Source organism: Triturus cristatus, chromosome 3_1 (genome assembly GCF_964204655.1).
Source record: "Triturus cristatus chromosome 3_1, aTriCri1.1, whole genome shotgun sequence".
In the NCBI taxonomy this organism is placed as follows: Eukaryota; Metazoa; Chordata; class Amphibia; order Caudata; family Salamandridae; genus Triturus; species Triturus cristatus.
This window is the reverse complement of record NC_140583.1, coordinates 611,992,025-612,005,050: the sequence shown is the minus strand read 5'-3', so window position 1 is coordinate 612,005,050 and position 13,026 is coordinate 611,992,025. Positions and strand designations below refer to the sequence as shown.

Here is a 13,026-nt window from a genome sequence, read left to right as displayed (position 1 = left end):
AATCATCCCACTATCATCCACACTCCAACCTCTTTAATGTGATTCATTGAAAACATCCTTCATTAGTTAGCCACCTTTCTATCCAGCTGACATAAGCTCATTCACAAGGATACTGCCAGGTTTCAGAAGAAACCTATCTCTTGTGGAAAGCCCCAGGGTTCCATATTGACCCCTTCTTCAATCTCCACATTGAACACAATGTATCACTGCTCACGAAAATAGCATGAAAATTCACCAATGTTCCAATGACACACAACTATACTTAAAGGTCTCCTCTGCTCCAGATATCCAATGCTTCAAAAACAAACTCATCCACACTTGGAAATAAACTATTTGCTGATGTCACACTCAACATCTAGTACAAATCTGTCTCAACAACATCAACCTGGATGGACACAAACCCCAACTTTCACTCAATGCTAAGTAAGTCAGGTTTACCCAGGTCACCAACCTCAACTTCAGGGAACAGATTGCCAAGAAAAATAAGAGTGCCTAGTACCAGCTCTCTTTACTAAAGTAAGTCAACCTATTTGTCCCAGAAAACAAATTTAGAGCTGCCATTCAGACCCTTATTCTCTCTCATCTGGATACACAATGGCCCCTCTTAAAGACGTCCTGAACACCACAACATGTCTTGTCTAGGGTTAAAAAAAAACTGCTTACCCCCTTCCTGATGAAACTCTACTGGGTCCCCTTGTCATCCTGCAACATATTTAAAACTAGCTGCATAATTTACAAATCCATAACAAATGAAACCCCTACATATCTGGCTGGCAAGAGCACAATCTCTGGTGGCTCTCAGGTCACCCTTGGCCAGGTCGCCATTAGACTGGATAAGAAAAAGTGCCCAAAAAAACACAAGCTATGGGCCTTCTGCATTTATGCACCCAGGATCTAGAAAGACACTACTAAATCAATAAAGCCCAACCTCTGCTCTAGTTTAACAAAGAAAGGAAAACACATTTATTTAAACAATACTACATCACAAGAAAGTAACAGCTCACTTCAATTCCCCAAATTCAGCTACCATTTGAATCACTTGTTTATTGTGAAAAACAATGTACACGAGAAGGCTACGCGTGGATGAGATGTAGCGTCTTTCTGCTTAACCTGGCAGGTCCCACTGGGGATACAGATATTAAGCCTTCTCCCTTCTCTGGTTTACACTTATCCAGGAAGAATCAACAATGAATTTTTAATGAACTATGGGTGATACCACTATTTAGCCCCCTCTTCTGTGTGGTTTACTCTTTCCCACAAGGAAACACTAAGAAATCTCTAAACCCTGATGAAGCCCCTTGTCAGAAAGAAACGCATTGGCTGGGCTGCAGTTTGATGTTGTGAAAAATGAAGAAAATCTTTTTGGGAATATCATAATATGGCTCCTGCATTACATTAGATCTATAGGAAGAAGTCACATGGTTGAATAATCTGGATTAATATGTGATTAAGTGAACTTTAAGTAAAAACATTCCACTTCCTAAGCACTCCCTGTAGTATATTGTTTTTCACTTTTGTTTGTAGTCTTGGAGCAGTAGGACAATTTGAAGGTTGAGTTCCATTACATACATATTAACAATACAAAGCGCCTGTGCGGTCAGTTAGAGCCAATACTGCTCTTCTTTGGGATTACTTGGTATTGTATCTTTGACTCTGTACAGTGCACAGAGGCCTTTTGGCTAAATTTATGTTATACAAATACCACATACTTGCGTATAAATATTAAGCCTGGGCGGAAATGCAAACACAAATCTGCCGCGCTACGTGGAGCTCTGAAAGTGGCGGAGTGCATTAGATAAATGCCGTTTGCTGTGATTTTTAGCACCAGGTGCTTGTCCGCACTGTGCAATCATCGAGAACGGCACCATGCACAGCGCAAGCAGGTGCCGCTTCCTTTCTGCCGCTCGAGTAGATTTTCTACTCGAGCAGCAGCTTTCTCAATACGAATAGATGGTTTCTCAATACGAGCGGCCGTGAGCATAAGCGACCACTCGCAATGAGAAATCTGACCACCTGCATTAATAAATCTGGCCAGGAGGTTGGTTTTCCACGCTCGCACTCACCATCTTTACGTTGACGATCGCGAACAAGGAAAAATCTCACCGGTAGGTGGATTTTCCTTGCCAGCCAACTTGATGTTGATGAACGCAAGTGAGGAAAAAAATCCTGCTCCACTCCGCAGAATTTTTCGGAATAACACAGAAAACTTCTCAAACTCCGCGAGCGGAGCGGAGTTCACCGCCAAGACTCAATAAATATACAATTTTCATTGTTTTACATGCTGGTCTGAGCACCCCTCAAAGCCCCATTGTGCCCTTGGCAAAAATGGCCTTAACAAATCCACAGGGGTGAGGCGGTATTGCCATTATCTATAAAGACCATCTGAGCTGTAGACTACTTGGGAGTCCGTTGTCAGACTGTGAGAATGTCCATTTCTCAATTGAATTTACACCCTCACCATCACTCTCTGGTAAACTGATTTACAGACCGACTGGGTTAATGGGCCAATTTGGCAAATCTCTACTGGAAACAGTTATGATCCAGGCTAGCTCCTTGGCGAATTTCACCCTCCTTGGAGATTTTAACCTTCACTTTGATGACCCTTTGGCATCCACGGCAATCGAAATAGCGTATGACCTGATGGTATGCCAACTCCACCAGAAGGTCTCCCAAGCAACCCATATTAAAGGTCACCTTCTTGACCCAATTTTCTCAAATATGGCGGATCTAAAAGGGGAAACCCCCAGCCCCTTGCCATGGTAAGATCATTTTTTAATTCCATTTGTATAGGCCCCATTGAACCCGGTTGTGCACACCCAGTCCTCACAAATTGTAATACGTCCTTGGCCCAAGCTCTCTTTAGAAGGATGGACCCAGGAACTGGAAAACTCCATATCAAACTTGGAATGTTACCCAGTCACGGATTATCAAAATTTCACACAATGGATCGAGGAGTCACTGAACACAGTGCTCCCAAAGAAATATATCCAGAAGAAAATAGGTTATAACAAATCTGCATAGTTCTCTCCTAAATTGCGCATTTTAAAACAACAATGCAAAAAATGGAGAGGACATGGAGGAAAGACTTCTCACACATTATGAAACAGGAATACAGGGCAGCCATCAGAACTTACAAGGCTGAAATAAAACAAGCCCAGGCCACAATATTATCTGGAAAGGATTTCCTCTGCAGCCAATTCTGCCAGAGAGACCTCTCTTATAGCCAAAAAGCTTCTCAAAGTGCCGGACCCCCCAGTGGCACCCGATCCTTCAGGATACCGCTGCGATGAACTCCCTAAATACTTTGCCGTCAAGGTACATAATATTCTCAAGCAGCTCCCACAAAGAGATGTTGATACACTTGAACCAACGGCCGCGAGCCAACCTGGAATTTTACACCAGCTGGGGACCTATATACCGATGACTCAGGAGTCATTTTTAGCCACCTTAACCTCGGTCAAATCGGGGTCACCACTGCACCCTGCACCACCCAACATTTTAAAATTGGTAGGGCCCATAGTTGCCCCCATTATGACCAGCCTTATTAGCACCTCCCTTGCACTAGGCATAGTCGCCCCAGAATGGAAAAGAGCAATGGTGAAAGCTTTGCTAAAAAAACCCAACCTGAATCTTGCAAATTTGGGCAATTATCGTCCAATCTTGCTACTCCCGGTAATAAGCAAAATTGCAGAAAAGCATGTTAACCATACGCTTTCCACCTTTCTGGAGTCTAATAAACTGCTTCACCCCTCACAAACTGGCTTCCGCCCGCCTCAAGGCACTGAGACCGCCTTATTAGCGGTGGATGAAGAAGCGAGAAAAATCCTCGACACTGGAGGTACGTCAGCCATCATACTCCTCGACTTAAGTGCGGCCTTCGATATGGTGAATCACTGTATCCTGGCTCACCGTCTCAGGTCTATAGGAGTGTCCGGCAAGGCGTTAACTTGGCTCCAATCTTTTTTGAGGGATAGGTGCTTCCAGGTTTTAGAAGGTGACATTTCCTCTAAACCCATCCCCCTCAGGTGTGGAGTCCCTCAGGGCTCATCTTTGAGCCTGACTCTTTTTAATGTCTATATGTCTCCACTGGCGGATATTGTTTCCCCCTTTGGGATTCATATAGTCACATATGCCGACGACACTCAATTAGTAGTGTCTCTATGCCAGGCCGACCATACATCCTCCGATCTCCATGCCTGCCTGGAGGAAGTTACCAAGTGGATGAGCCTGTCCCATCTAAAACTTAATGGTGATAAAACGGAGCTCCTGTTGCTTGGCAACCAGGTAAATTTTAAATCTAACACCATGTGGCCAGCGTGTATGGTCCCTGCACCCAGCCCTAAAACTGAGAAAAAAAGCCTGGGTGTGTGGTTGGACCAAGATCTTACATTTAAAGTCCAAGCCAGGAAGACAGCTGCTTCATGTTATAGCATGCTTGGAATGATCCGCAAAGTGCTGCCCCTCCTATCGAATCAAGCAAAAAAATCACTGGTCCAAGCGCTTTTCATCTCCAGGTCAGACTACGGTAACACCCTTTCTCTGGGCGCCCCAAATGCAGTCACCACAAAATTGCAGATTGTACAAAACACCGCCGCGAGACTGCTAATGGGAACCCACAATCGCTGCTCGGCAAAGCCGGCACTACGCGCCCTCCACTGGTTACCGGTGCAGGAGAGAATTCATTTTAAAGCCCTTTGTGTTGCCCATTAGACTCTAGGAGGGAATGAACCTCCTATTATAAAAGCAATGATTCACCCCTACAAGGCCAATCGAAGCCTCTGCTCTGATAAGTTGTATCTAGCATCGGTACCTAGGATTAAGAAGGCCAAATGTGGCGGCCGATGTTTTTCATATAATGCCTCAAAACTATGGAAGAGACTGCCACTGCAGCTTGTCTAGACCAACCTGTACATGCAACAGGTGTCTATATCCTGGATATGTCGATCTCTGCAGACCAGCATGGCTTTGATAGGGAAAGGTCAAGGAATGGACAAGTCCCCTTTTTACTATGGTAGTTGCAGCTCCGACAGTAGTTCAAGAGATCACCCAGAGGATAGGGGTGACAATGATTCTTGTTTTAAGTTAAAGTTTTTCCCTACCTTTGTAGATGATGCAGGGATCTGAATGTATCTAAAACTAGTGATGAAAAGGGAGCTTTGCCTCTGATCCACCCTACCAGCAAAAACCTGAATTATTCATCGTGCTGCAATGCTCTAGCGATTGCAGGGTCAGTGTCTCAAGAAAGGCAGCAATATGTCCCTGCAGCCAGCACAGAGCTTTCCTGTTTGAAGCCTGCATCGTCCGAAGATCTTTTCGCTGCCCTTTAAACTGGGGAGCCCGCGCCTTCTAAAACCCTTAAAATGAATGAAAGGCAGTCTATTGAACCCTCACAGATCATTACTTATTTGAACAAGGTGTGGAGCCATCACAATTTAAATCAGCAATTGTAATTCTCATCCTTTAAAGAAATGAGCTGACACCACTAATATGAAAATGTATCAGCTCATAACTCTCTCTCACCTGCAGTGGCCACATTACTGCACTCAAACTGTAAGAATGCCCCTTTACCGCACACCAGAACTACCTCCTAAATATTGAATGCCCTACTATAATTACACCTCAATTATGAACAATATAATCCTAAATGAAGATTGTACAACATCAATAAATAAGAAATTATTAGGATGAAACAAATAGCTTACTTTACAATACAAACGTTGTGTGAAGCAAACTTCATAAAATCTATATTACTGCCTTATATTGATAATGGTCAAAAATAGAAGGGCTGGCTATTAGGCTGGGTAGTATGGTTAATTTTGCTTCATAACTTCATTTCAACCTAATCAAAAAACCTCGATAAGTATAAGAATGACGATTGCCAACAACATCAATATATAAACTACTTAATTACAAGTGCAAAAAGATATCACCAGAAAGAACTCGGAGCCCTTTTAAAATATTCTTCTTCCAATGAACATGATAACCTGTTTAAATATTTAAACCACTGGATTCAAGCTAACCTGGCTACCCTGAAACCGGTCCTAGGATGCTTCTTTCCTGTCCAAGAAGACCAGGCTTGGCAGTTCGGGCTGGGATGTTCCCAGGAGGCACAGGGTCAAGACTTATTTGCATATAGCTGGGTCTGAACCAGGCACGCAACACCCATTGGACTCAAATTCTTCAGCCCCCCCCCCCGTCGTGTGTGGCAGCCCGGGATGAGACACCTTCCCGGGCAAAAAAGCAGCCGCACCCAAGCACTTCACAGGTCTTTAAAAGACCATTTGCATGTTAATGAGGCCTTGCTGTTGTTTCACCCCTTCTAAGAGCCCCTGCAGCTCCACTCTGCCTATTGCTTAAAGTTCAGCCCCCCCCAAAATTTTTGCTCAGCCCCCCCCCGAAATTTGGCTCTAGTTGCACCTCTGGTCTGAACTGAGGTGGCAAAGTGAGCTAAAGAACGTTGATGGATTGAACCTAGATCTGTGACTGGGGGTGAGTGTCTGAAAAGTTTAAGCGCTCTGTCCAACATCTCCTTGTGTTTACTTTGGTCGCCCTAAGTCGGCAGGGTATGCCCAGCTGTGGGTCCCTTGCTCACTTTGCCACTGGATTCAAGCTAGCCTGGCTGAAGAGGGGTGTTACCCCAAAACCGGTCCCAGGATGCTTGTTTCTGGTTCAGGGAAGCCCTGGCTAGGCAGTTCAGGCTGGACTGTTCCCAATAGGCACAGGGTCAAGACTGATTTGCATATGGCTGGGTCTGAACTGAGGTGGCAAAGTGAGCTAAAGAATGATGATGGATTCAACCCAGATCTGTGACTGGGGGTGAGTGTCTGAAAAGTTTCAGCACTTTGGCCATCATCTTCTTGTGTTTAAATATACAATGTTTCAATGTAGAGAAAATATAAAGGAAATAAAGTGAAATCACCATGATCAAGCCTGGGCCAAACTCGTTGAGACTGTTAAATCAAATGAAACTTTGGGCCTGATTTAGATCTCGGTGGATCAGGTCCCACCATCGCTTTTTCAACGGTCTTCCCGGCTGCCTACATGGCGGTCCGCCGGCCATATTTAGATGTTGGCTTCTCCATAGACAAAAGACCGCCAGAGTCCCACTGACTCTGCTTCGGAAGCATTCTTAAAGGAGCTGTATGCCAGCAATACAATCTGCTTCGATCTGACACTGCTATACTCTAAAACGTCACTTAGTATAACCCAAGATGAAATCATTAGTTTGATTTTTTTTTTAAACTGTAATTTTTCAAGAGCAGGAAGTCCAAATGGAATACCAATTGACATACTAAAAGAGAAACCTACCCTGTGGAGCTTTGTATTATGTCAGTTTTTCTAACGTAATACAATCTGCCGCAACTCCTTCATCACTGAACGCCTCTATCATTTATACTATTTATAAAAATATTCCAAAAAGTGGCAAAAAACTATTGGATTATAGCTGTCTTTGGTTTTCAAGGTGAGCTATTTGCAAAGCATCTACTAAATAGTCCAATGAACTGGTGCAGCTTGAATCTCTCTTAAATTCAGATGCTTTGCACAGTTCCGCCATATAGTGGTTGAGTCCGGAAAAGTCTTGTTTGGTTAAAACTTTTTCTTGGTTGGTGAGTGGGGGCCTACATAGGCGTATAACCAGTTTAGATTGTGAAAGTAAGGTATTAGCAAATAATCTACTGAATAATATATAATCTGAGTGAATGAAAAGCACCCGCTACAGCTAAATCAAACAGGATTCTGAGCAAGTTCTTCCACTGTCAATAACATCACAGCTGTGGTACGTTTAGAAAATAAGGCAGCCAGTAAAAACTATAGCCCATATGTTTGTTAAATCCATTATAGTACAGCCTTTGACAAAATAAATGTGAATGTTTCTGGAACAAGTTATTAAGGTGGGGAATAGTTCCTTCATGGCTGCATTTCATAATTGAACTTCGCGATGATACGTGATTGAAAATGAAATTAACCTCAAAAGGATCTCAACATCAGTTATCCAAGTTTAATTAATATAATCTTATTAATGAGCAATCAGTTAATCATACAAAAACAAAGGTAATGACGTTCCGTAAAAAGGCAGCTTGGAAACATGGTGGTGTGACACTAGAACATGTAACTATTTGGGAATTGTCATTGATTCAAATTTGGAGGCTGTGCAAAAAAGGGCATATTTGAGAATTAGGGGCATATGTATCAAATACTGTATTCGCGATCCCCGCATAGCGATTTTTTTGAGAATCGCTATTTGAGAATCGCAAAATGAGATGTAATAAAAAAGTCGCAAATATTTTGCGATTCCTTGGTATTCCTTAATTGCAACTGGCAAATTGTAAGTTGCAATTACGGAATGGCTTTTCCATTCATTCCTATGGGCCTACAGGCCCATAGGAATGAATGGGAAGACATCCGCAATTTTCGAGTACCCATTAGGTACTCGCAAATTGCGCAATTTCAAGGGTGCAGGGGTGTCATAAGGACACCCTGATGCACCCCTGAAATGAGCATGTGTGCACATGTGGCACTCATACATGCCCTAAGGGCATGGATGAGCGCCACATGGCACTTTGAAAAATGCCAAAAAGTGCATTTTTCAAAGACATCACAAATGACCACCAACTTGAAGTTGGTGGTAATTTGCGATTTCTTAAGTAGAAATCGCACAACTTGGGTGCTTTTTACATCGCATTTAAGGAATCGCAATTTGCGATTCCTTAAATGCATTCGTAAAATAGGGAATCACAAATTTTGGGATTCCTTATTTTGCGAATTATTTTTTGTTTCATACATTGCAAACAGCTAAATTGCGATCGCAAACGCTGAAATTCTGCGAATCTCAGCATTTGCGATCTCAATTTAGCTTGATACATATGCCCCAAAGACTATTGTACATGTCATTATTTAAAGGAACAGGGAATCCTAGAAAAAGTGCAAGAGTGGATGCTGTTAATGTGGCTTTAAAGCTGAAACTCGCGGCCGTATTACCTGTTCCTGTCCAAAAGTGTCAGAATTGAGATCGGATGCTTGCGAGCCTCCAGTATAGAGGCAAGCATAAGGAGGGGATTAGTTACTGCTTTATGTTGAATTCTGCAGCTTTTATTAGTAAATTAATGACTTTTTCTCATTTTGTTCATATCTTAATGCAGCACTCCACATGATTGAGCTAATACTGCCAGTACTTGTTAAATATGTTTTATTATCATAATCAAGATCTGTTAAAATATTACAGCTTGTTCTTATGATTTTTATAGAAGATTGTTTTACTATGGATGTTATTTGTCAAATATGTATTGTAATCAATGTGATTCATACAATAAAACGTTTACCTACCTACCTACCTACCTACCTACCGCTAGTGTCAGGCAATTTTGCAAAAATACCAGTGGAATTTTGCACGGCCATTATCTCCAGACGATTATTGAAAAAACGTATGTTGCACACTTGCCAAATGTAAACTGTATCGTGGTTATTCAAAACAGGAACTTGTGCATAACAGAAAAATAAAGTTCGTGACTGCAGGCAGTTCGTGGCCACAAGCCTGGGCTAACAACGTATGCGCATTTTGACAACCAGACATTTATCATCTGTGATCTTTGGAGAATAATGCAGTATCTTGTGGGTACTTGAATTGCTTATGTGCACATGGGCTTCCACACTCAATTTGGCCTACAAAACCAGCTGTATAACTTAGCGAAATTCCTGCAACAAGCACGCGCATACAATGGTGAGAAATCCTGCAAAACACATGGGGGCAGATTTACGTTTCATGGCGCATCCCTGCAAATCAGCAGGGATGCGCCAGGAAACTTGCAACACGCAAAACCAGCTGTGCGCCACCACTGATGCGCCACATTTACAATGCAGTGCGCCGTGGCACACGGATGGGCAGATGTGTGTCGCATCCCCGGCGGAAAAGCGACGCGTTGCTGGAGTCGCGTCGCAAGCGCGACGGGGCTCCAGCAATACTCGGGGCACCCTATGTCCAACATGCTGCGTCACTCCTTACGCCTGCTTCAAGCAGGCGCAGGGTTTTAATGCAGCATGGCCGAAAAAGTGATTGAGTGAAGTCTTGTAGATTTGACTCAGCCACTTTTGCGAGGCGTTCCTGCGTCGAAACGCCCCACCCTGCTCTGGAACGACCACATGACACCTGACTCAGGTTTCGTGTGGCGCAAGGCTTTATAACGTGACGCATTTCCCTAGATGCGTCACGTTGTAAATACCCCGCAGCATGGCACTGGCTTTGCGCCGCCGTTGCGTCACAAAAGTGTTGCAACGGCGGCGCAAAAGTGACGTAAGTCCAACATAAATCTGCCCCATGGTTTGCTTTTGCTTAAATGCCTTTTTTCATTGTTAGTTCTTATTTCATGGAATTTGGACAAGTACTAAGTCATACGTACAATTGTTTTTTAAGTCGTGAAGAAACAATCACGTTTTCCTCACAAATCGTTGGCACAATCAACAGTAGGGAGTCGCCTCAGATCCCTTGATTACTGCAGTCCGTGTGCTAAGTGATCTTAACGCAAGATTGCCACAATGGATTGAATGCAGCCAACACTAAGAACTGATGCATGTGGTCAGTCATAGTTTTCTTGGACTGATTTTGTGCCATCAAATGATGCTGTTGGTAAAGTGAAAGTCAGTGTTGGAGACTAACTATGTGCCACAGAAGCCAAAGTCTCCCAAGAAAAAAAATGATAGGTGTCAATCCAAACATTTAGGAGCCACCAAAATGATACATAGACATTAGATACATACTTCATGAATACAATAACTTTTTTGTATTAATTTGCAGTCGAGTCGAAAGAACCGCCTCTGTTATCCTTTCACTACCAATCACCTCTCACCCCATGTTTTATTCACCACCCGGCCACACTGTCTTACCCTGACGTTTACCATCAAACGCCCTCTGTTTCTGGACTTATGTTCTCTACTCTCTGCAGCCTCATCTTTACTCCCACTCTTTGTAAAATCACAAATAAATCCTAAGGTGCCATTTATGTACACATAACAAAAAAACTGGAGATTTTAAGAATGCTGTGCTGGAACTTTGTTCTGCCCTCCTTGTGACACGGGAGGTCTTTGTTCGAACATATTACGGTTAGTTACTTTTATAAAGTGCCATCTGCTGCTGAGTTAAGTGCATCAGAGCAGTAAGAGAGGCCTGTGTTGAATACTTTCAGATCCAAATAGTTTTTGGTACAATAAATACAGGACTAAACTGACCTCCAGGGAATTTGGAAAGGGCAGGTGCTTCACAATGACTAAGAGGGTCATCTTGGTGGGCACAGTTCTTTTATTCTTTGCTACCTCATTTTGGATGCTTCCCTCATTCAGGGCACTGCATGAGGGATGGACGCATTTAGAGTGTGGTGGATGGGTGAATTCCACCAAACTCACGGTTCATTCAACCATTTAGAAGCAGGGGAACTCCTTGGTTTCTGCTGACACAGCCCCAACTGGCTCTACTGGTGGAAAACCGTGACTAGGTTGTATGTCCACTCGCCCGGGATGGGACAGGATGACAGTGATTAGACTTTGCTTGGTGGGAAAGAAGCGTTTGCACTACTGGCCATGGCATACCTTTTTCATGGATGTCAGAGAAACATGAAAAAATGCTTCCTCTATGGAAAAGCATTATCTACTGGCTTTGTTATACTTGTAAAACACTCTCCTTTGTTTTGTTTGAAAGTTCTCTTTAAGTAAAATAAAAGGAACTGATGCAGACCAAGAACGCTCTTAAACTTTCAGTGTTTTGCACCCTCCTGTTGTTGAGTCTTTGACTTGAAGAAAGGAAACCAACTGCAGAAACAGTGTAAAGAGGCTTGGTAAGCAATCACTCACTTCTATGGCTCGGTTTGTCACTTATTGACGTCATTGTGTGTCGGGTAGGTAAGTAACATCTCACCAACACTAGTCTCAAAAGGACAAAACCTTTTCTGTGAGTGCTGTTCCTGCCTGACCACCCAATCTTTGTGGAGCTGAGATGTCATGTGGATTGGGGTTCTGCTTTAGAAAAAAAGATCATTACTGATTTCAAACTTTAAACACTGTATATTTTAATGTTATTGAACAAAACACGCTTTTTCTATTTTCTTTATTCACAATAACCTCTAACAAGGAAATATGTAGGTATCTGAGTACGTTCCACTCAGTGCCAGAATAGGCCAGAAGCTGGTCTGTACCACAAAAGACACAGACCACCGAACTCATCACATACCTTGGTGGATACCAGTGCTACTCCAAGGACTCATCTCATACTTCTGAGGATCCAACAGCTACTCTAAGAAGTCATAACACACTTCTATGGCTCCAACAGTTAGTCCAAGAACACATCACATAACTTTGTGACTCCCACAGCCAATCTAAGACTCATAGCATGCATCTATGGATCCAAGAGCTACTCTAAGGACTCATCACATACCTCTGTGGATCCAGCAGCTACTCCAAGGAGTCATCTCATACCTCTGTGGATCCAACAGCTACTCTAAGGACTCGTCACATACCTCTGTGGATCCAGCAGCTACTCTAAGGAGTCATCTCATACCTCTGTGGATCCAACAGCTACTCTAAGGACTCATCACATACCTCTGTGGATCCAACAGCTACTCTAAGGACTCATCACATACCTCTCTGAATCCAATAGCTAGTCCATGGACACAACACATTACTGGGAATCCCACATCTACTATGAGGACTCATTATATACCTCTTTGGACCCAACCGCTACTCTGAGGAGTCATCTCAAACCTCTGTGGATCCAATAGCTAGTCCATAGAAACAATACATAACAGAGAATATCCCAGATACTCTAAGGACTCATTACATAACTTTGTGGATTGCTCTGTCGATTTCACAGCTGCTTAAAGAATTCCTTCTCTCATACCTCTGTGTATCCAAAAGATACTTTAGGGCTCATCTCCAACCTCTGTGGATTGCACAGCGACTCTAAGGATTCATTGCATACGTCTTTGGATATCAACCTCTGAGTAGTTGTCACATATCCCTGTGCAACCCAACACCACTTGAGGG

The 13,026-nt window shown here is 43.1% G+C and overlaps 1 protein-coding gene across 1 annotated transcript in view; it reads right to left on the bottom strand.

Annotated features, from left to right (window-relative positions):
• ALDH1A3 (aldehyde dehydrogenase 1 family member A3) overlaps positions 1 to 13,026 on the bottom strand; it is a 272,629-nt gene that overhangs the window by 102,120 nt on the left and 157,483 nt on the right. The window lies entirely within an intron of this gene.